This window comes from Vombatus ursinus, unplaced genomic scaffold, assembly GCF_900497805.2.
Source record: "Vombatus ursinus unplaced genomic scaffold, bare-nosed wombat genome assembly UNPS02014791.1, whole genome shotgun sequence".
Lineage (NCBI taxonomy): Eukaryota > Metazoa > Chordata > Mammalia > Diprotodontia > Vombatidae > Vombatus > Vombatus ursinus.
Genome location: NW_020954569.1, coordinates 32,707,501 through 32,715,795, shown reverse-complemented (window position 1 = coordinate 32,715,795; position 8,295 = coordinate 32,707,501).

The following is an 8,295-nucleotide window of genomic DNA, read 5'->3' as shown; positions in this document are numbered from 1 at the left end:
ACTCAAAAGCTCACTCATTCTCGACACTTTATCCCTCCTGCTTTCTCCTGCTTCCACCTCCTCCACAGACAGGTTATTACAAAGTTCTGTTGACCCTTCCTCCAAATTATCTCCTAGCTGTCTTTATTTTCCACCCAAATTGCCACCACCCTAGCTCCAGGCATCATTACATCTTATCTAAACTATTATTTTTCCTCACTTTAATAACTGCCATAGCAATCATCCTAATGCACAAATCTGGCCATTCTCCTGCACAATAAACCCCCACAAAACTCCAATGGTCTGCATCACCTACTGAATAAAATAATAACTCTTTGCCTTAACATTCATGGAACTCTGCAATCTGGCTCCAATCTATTTTTCCAATTGTCAGTCTCAATACGCCCTCTCACTTGCTTCACACTCCAGCCAAACCTTGCTGCTTACTGTGCTCCGACTTCATTCTGCTTTCTCCCCCATTCCTGATTCTACCCACCCTGATCCCTATGCTTGGAACAGATTCTTCTTCCACCTCTATCTATTGACACGTTTCCCTTCTGCTAGGCTCGGCTTGAGTCACTTCCTCCATGAAAGCGTCCTGATCCTCTCAGCTAGAGAGTACCTTTGTCATGATGCATTGTTGCAGTGACAATGGACTGAGTATATAATGGGAGTTTTTGTATGTGTGTATGTGTTTGTACATGGGTACGTATATGTATATACACGTATGTGTGTGTATTCATATAGGTAAATATGTACATGTGTGTGTGTCTACATATACTAATTTGCTCTTTAAACATTTCAGAGAGCTTTAGTCTCTGAAAAATATTTTCTCTTTACATTCAGCCTGGAGTACACTTGAGTTAATAATATTGAAAGAAAGGTAAGATTTCTGGACAGGGCACAGATGGAAGTGTGCATTTAGGAACTCTAGGCAGATTTTGCCTTAGTAGCTCCCTATCCTGGTCCTAGAGATTTATACTACCCAGTCACCCTGTTCTCACACCTTCAGGCCAAACAGAACTTGACTTGTTCCTGACCTTTTGGACTTCAAAACTCCATATTGGTATTTCTAGTTTTCAGCACAGTGTTTAATAAATGCTTTTTTCCTTCCTCCCTCAGGAGCCTTTGCTGTTCTTACAATTATAAATCTTCTCCTGCCCCCTTTCCCTGTGCAATGACATGGTAGAGAGCCAGCCTCAGAGTCAAAAGGACCTTGGTTATGTCCCATGCCTCTGACAAATACTGGTAGATGTGACCCTGGGTAGGTCACTAGGCTTCTCAATGCCCCAGACCACTTTTCAAGAAGAGTTGCTTCTTGATATTCATTGATAGAGGGAAGGCCTTTACTAGGATATGTATACAAATTATCAGAATAAAGTTTCTTTAGTACATTAAAGAAAACATTAAACAACTTTAAACCATTTATTGGAACAGGATTACTTTATTTGATTGGAAATTTACCCAGTTACTAAACTATTAGTTTAGATTCCCTGTTCCTGGACAGCTCGTTAGATGGACTGACATGCCCCTATCTACTTACTCAGGGCCACTCTTGCATCAGATGATCCTAGTCCTGGCCCCACTCAGGTAGCGTACAAGAATCCCTTGCCTTGGGAGAAGTTCACTTAGTATTAAGGTCTATCTGACTGCTGATTCCTGTGCCCACACTGTAATACCCATTACTCAATCTTTCAGTGGCCAAGTTCTGACCCTCTTGTTTAGAATATTTACCTGCTGCACTGGGTCACTCCATGCCTGCCCCAGCCTGATCTCCAGTATATCATCTCCACTGTCTATATAGATCTCCACCTGACTAGACCACAGTATTTGCCAATCCCTCCCTCTGTGTTTGGTCTACACTTCTACCTGTACCCTCATGCACAGTCTGGACTTGTGTCACCTGGGCAAAGCCCATCCCTCAAAATACAGAGGAGTGAAAATTGAGTTGAAAGCAGAAAAGTTTTATTAGGTGAAAATCAGACACTAATGCCAAGGCACCCCAGTACAAAGTACAAAGGAGCCCACAACTCAGGAAAGGCAGGGGAGAGCCATGCCTGAAAACCACAAAGGTTCAGTTTAGGGAGATGTTGGGAAAAGGAATGGGCAATCTTTCCCAGGAACAGGTGGAACACAGAAGCAGGATGTTTTTTAGGAACAGTTGTCTACAAGGCTGGTTTGGGCCATTTGGGGTGGCACAACTCAGCAAGGTCAACCAGCAAACACCAGCAAAGGTGTTTGGGAGAAAGCAAGACTTTGGCTCACGGCAAGCTCCTGATTGGCTGCTTTCAGCAAACAGTCTTAGTCTGTGTCCAGTGCACTTTCCTGGTAAGGTAACTCATACAAAATAGACATATCAATCTTGGGGGTACTCTCACATTTGAGAGCATTGGCTCTAGTACCTTTACTTAGACTCTCCATTTTTCCTGTTTCTTCCATGTCAAATCAACAAGATTAAGCAGTGTTTATACTAAGCTCTGGAAATTACAAAGAGAGTCAAAAAGCAGGCCTTGCTCTGAAGGTGCTCACAGTCTTTTGGGGGACAGCATGCAAACAACCATGTACAATAAGATACACTGGAGAAATTGAAGATTATCTCAGGGAAAGCACTAAGATTCAGGAAGACTGGGAAAGGCTTCTTGCAGAAAGTAAGACTTTCGCTGACATTTAAAAGAAGTCAGGAAGTGGAGAGAGGGGAGAGCACCAGGCACAGGGAGAGCATGTGAAAAAGCTTAAGAATTAGAAGATGGAGAGTCTTGTGTGAAGAACAATATGGAGGCCAGCATCAGTGGAATGCAGACCATGGAGAGGGGAATAAGGTATAAGACTGGAAGGCAAAGGCCCGGTTATGAAGGACTTAAAAGCCAGAGAGTTTGATTTGATTTGATCTGATACTTAATCTTGGAGGTAAGTAATAGGGAGTCACTAGGAGGCACCTGGACTCTTACCTTCCCTTCACCTTTTCTGTGTTGACTAATCCCTGGGTTATTTCACTCTCTCTGTTAGCCACACACTAGCCTACCTAACTCACTTCCTGGTCTGCCTTGGCCCATCACCACCCAAACCCTCTGCTGTTACACTGGGGCCATTAATCAGTGATCTTCGAACTCCAGGTTTAGTTACAGATTAGTCATCACTAAAGAAATCTTTGGAGATACTATAATTATTGATTAAGATAGAACTGAATGAATTGAAAGAGTAAACTTAAAGTGAGACAAAACCATATGAAAATAGAAAAGAAAAATTGAGGAAAATAATAGATATATGATCAAACATGAATGTTCAGACCTCAAACTATACTGTTTAACAGCAGCCATCAAAACCCTCTGGTGTGGGTCACAAAACAAAGGTAGATCAGTGGAACAGACTAGACAAGCAAGAATCATAAACAACGAAACTCAATAACCCAACGTTCAAGAAAATGGAAAACATAAATCACTTAGCAAAGAACTCCCTATTTGATGAAAACTGGAAAATGGAATGGCAAAGATTAGGCTTAGGCCAAACTGTACAGGTGGCTGCATGTACTCTAATTCATACTATTTGAAGAAATAATTATATAACATATGGTCATTGGTCCCAGTTCAAAGAAAATATACAGTGCAAATTCAAATAATGATACCCGCTCAGAGGATTTGTGATACACACTAATTGGGACATAGTCCTATATGCTTTTAATTAGTTGGATTGAAAACTACTGATGGAGTTCTTTTAAATAGAGCCTATGACTTAGCTCGGCTGAAGAATAACTCCTTATGGCAATCAATTTTCAGTATGTAGTATTTGTTCTTGCATTTTGCTGCAGAAGTTGATGCTGTTTTTCTAAAGCTCTAAGAAAAGTTTGAAGAATACAATAGATAGTAGGTGTGCCTTGCTCTGAGTAAATCCAAGACATGAGTAGTTGAAAATACAAATGCAATTATTTTGTTGTTCAGTCATTTTCAGTCATGTCTGACTCTTTCGTGACCCCATTTGGTTTTTTTTTTTTCTGGGCAAAGATATTGGAGTAGTTTGCCATTTCCTTCTCAAGCTCATTTCATGGTTGTAGAAACTGAGGCAAATAGGATTAAGTGACTTGCCCAAGGTCACGCAGCCAGTGAGTGTCTAAACATAGATTTGAACTCTGAAAGATGAGTCTTCCTGACTCCAGGCCCAGCACTCTCTCCACTATACCATCTAGCCATTCAGTATAATAAATTAGGGGGTGATTATTCACTTTATGACAGGATTTATCATGGGGTTCTTTGGAGCAGAATTCTTTGAGTGAATTTCAAATAAACTTCAGTTTATAAAAATCCCAAGTGAACACACACCTTCAGGAATCTCATCACATGAGGTGCATGTGTATTTGAACTTTGGAATGGAGTAGATGTGGGTACCCTGTCAGCCTTCTGATTTGATATGCTAGATAGCTAGCTTCCTCCGGGTATGATCTGGAGTGCACAACTGACCTCTATGTATCTTTGCTGCTAGCCTGAAATTTTCTCATCAGAGATTCATTCCTCTGGGTTTAAAAGACTTTTCAGACTTTAAGAATTTCTCACTGAAATGCAAATATTCAGGAGGGGAGCTTCCAGCTAAACTTTTGCAGGCATTAGTTGACTGCAGGCTGAGAAGGACATGAGGGGAGCAGGACAGACAAAGCCCTGGAGGTACCATAAAGGTTAAAGAGGAATTTAAGAGGGCAGCTAGGTGGCATAGTGGATAGAGGTCTGTCTTTGGAGTCAGGAGGACCTGAGTTCAAAATCTGACCTCAGACACTTGACACTTACTAGCTATGTGACCCTGGGCAACTTAACCCTTACTGCCTCACCAAAAAAGGAAAAAGAAGGAGAAAAAAGAGAAATTTGGGAGCCACATGGCTCCCAAAGACAAACTCTGCCCCAAGACCTACCCTCAGCCCCAATCTAGTGGGTTTCTGATATAAAAGGAATAGAAACCAATTTATAGAGGCTATTTTTCAGTTCTGAGGTGAAAGGAATCCCCTTTCTGACCTGAGAAGTTAAATGGCAGTAAACAAAGCTGAAGATCTATATGTTTTTCCTCTACCTGAAAAATATTTTGTTGACTGGCTAAAGCTCTGAAAGGTTTCCTGCCTTTCTCTGTCAAACTGATTCAAGAGCATCATAAAAAAAAATGTCCTGTTGCTCAACCCACAAGGTTATTTTCTATCTTTCTGCAAAAGAAGCACATTTCTTTAACCACTGAATTGGGATGGGTAGAAACTGCATGACACATGCTGTCCTCTAAAGGTCAACATCCTGCCTACCTACACAAGGCCTGCCCTTGTACTCTACTTTGTATAGGTCAGTGTCAAGGAAGGCCATCTGTATTGTATTGTCTCAACCAGAAAGGCAGGACATTTGTGGCTAATGACGGATTGAATTCCCCACTTTGCAGCTCATTGTTGTATCTTGGGAAAATTACTTAGCCTCTTTGCCTCAGTTTCCTCCAGTATAATATTAGAGTAAGACTAGGTGATGCTAACGTCCAATTCTAAGTATATGATCTTGCTGTAGTAAGAATTATAAATTCAAGAATCCTCTGTTTCCCCAACCCACCCATACCCCTGGGGAGGCATAACTTTCCAACATGTTTAGCTTTGTTTCATAAATCAGTCTCCCTTTCTGAGTACAAGGACAGGGATGAGCTAGAATCAGCTTATACTGGGGGAGCTGATTGTTAAATTTTCAGAGTGAGCATTTATACCTTGGAAATTGGCAAATGTTATAAATTAGTAATTGATTTGTTTTGTTGATTGACTAGATTAAAGTGATAGAAAACTATTAATGCAAATTGAACTTAAAACCGTATCCTGTGTATGTGTATATATCTGTGTGTATATATATATATATAATATATATACACACACATATAGATATACATATACATAAACATACTTACATACATATATACATATATATATATTCCACCCTCCCCCCAGAGAACCAGTTGTTAAATATTTGCCTGTACACTCTTAGGGCTGGGGGCTAGAATTGTGTTTTCATTGGTACAGGGATCTCTCAATTGAGGAAGCTCCCTCTCCTGATGTGGGTTGTATCTTCTCTGTAACTTACAGTCTTAGAGAATTCCTTAGGGCACTGAGAAGTTATATGACTTGTCCAGGGTCACACAGACAGTGTGTGTCAGAGATGGGATTTAGTGCTAGGTCTTCCTAACTCCAAGACCAGCTCTCTGTCCACTATGCCACAATGCCTCTTTTTAGTATTATTCTTGTGCTTTTTGCAAGAATATACCAACAAGCAAGAATATATCAATTAAATATTCTCACCCCCTGCCCAATACCTGTCCCGCTCATCTAACCATCTAGTCATATATTAGCCACATCTCCCACTGTCCAGCACTATACAAGCAGGGCAACATCCCTCTAAGCAGCATTGGGCAGTATCTTAAGAGACCAGGAAGGAACATTTTGGCAGAAGCTGGGCAGTTACATCACCAGAAGACATCAATGGCCCTGCAGCTTCTAATTCATGAGTCACCCCTCTGTGAGTGGACCCCAGTCAAAATCATGTGCATTCCCTATGTATATCTACTCTTCCCACTGATTTTGTGTACATATGTGGAAAGTTATATTTCTGTGATGGCCAAAATAATATAAAGAAAAAGAATAATGAAAGACTTCAGACCTCATACATTTTCAGACCGGGCCAATGTTAATTTGTTCTGTTTAACTGTATTTATCTGTTATAGGAGTAGGGGTGTGTGAAGTCATTGGAAAGTGACAAGGGTAGAAAAAAAGAAAAGAGCATCAGTAAAAAAAGTAAAACACACAACAACAACAAAACCTTCCGTGTTAAATTAAACAGAATCCCTGAGAGTATTTGATTTCATAGCCATGATGTTAATGGGTGATCAGACAAACTTCATAGCAGGATTTCATCATAAAGTATTAACAGTGTTATGGAGAAAAACATTGTTCAGACCCACTTTCTAAAGTCAGTTGAATAATTCAGCTACTATTGCCCTATTTCTCCTGTCCCCTTCTAGGAGTTGGGTTGTGATATTGGTGGAAAGGGGAGTTGTGGCTGTCCGTCTTCCATAGAGGAGTTTGGCTTCCTGGGTTCTATGAGAAGAGGGTTATGAGTATGTCAGCAGTACCAGAATGGGTAGAAACCTTTCAGTCATGGAGCCTGAGATAAAAAACCACCAGAAATCAAGTAATGTTGCTGGGGAAAAGGAAGGGGGTGGGGAGAGAGAGACAGAGGGAGAGAGAGACAGAAAGAGAGAGAGAGAGAAAGAGAGAGAAAGAGAGAGAGAGAGAAAGGAAGAGAGAGAGAGAGACTTGTCTACTTAGGCCAGGAGACATCATTCACAAGTCAGCAGACAGTTTTTGAGACAGCTTTTAAGCCAAATTGAGGTCCAGCTACAGAGTCACAGATCAACAACAGGAAGAGCTATAGAACAGCATGAAAGGGCAGAGATTGTTGAGTTCAGTAGTTCCTGGCACAGTGTTCTTCCCAGATTTAGGCTGAATAAATGGCCTTTTGAGTTACCTATCTCAGTTTGATGAGTGGCAGTTGCTGGTGCAGGGAACATTAGGCACTTTTGATCTCTTAGATATTAGAACCTGAGTTAAATTCTAAAATCACATTTGGGGGGAGAAGACTTCGGATCATGTGTCAGGATCCCATAATCTTTGACTATCAAGGTCTTTTTACCTCAGACACAGAGATAGCCAGAAGACGGTAGGGCTCAAGCAGCATTGAGGATGTTGCTGTCACTAAACTCATGATGCAGATTCATCATGGAGAAAACTTTCAATGTTCCTTTGCCCAGGACAGCTTGACAGTAAGATCCAGCAGATGAGATTTCTGCAAGAGTACAAACAACACAAGAGAACGTAAACATAGATGCATAAATATATGAGGCCCATAAAGTCACAGTGCACAACTGAAAATAGGTGTCATTTGTGTGTCTCTTTTCCCCCCAAGGACAACCAGTCCAACAAAAGCTGAATAACACCAACAATGAGGTCCTCTTCCTTCTAGCTTTATCTTATGGTTCCAAGCAGCCCCAGTTAGAGAATTAAACTGCTACCTTCCTGAGAGTTATCAACAGCACCAGCTTCAAATTCTGGGTCCCTGAAATATTGTGAGAGGAGAGTAGACTGTGTTTTCCTGGGACAGATCAATTAAAACCTGAAAGTGAACTGATCTCTCCATGTGTTTGTATCGATGTTGCAAATAAATGTGTATTTGCATAGCTGTTTGCACAGACCACTTGGGGTTTGGGGCCAGTTGCTGGGAAGTTTTTACCTGCCACCTATCCTGTCGTTTCCTCCTGGTGGCTTCT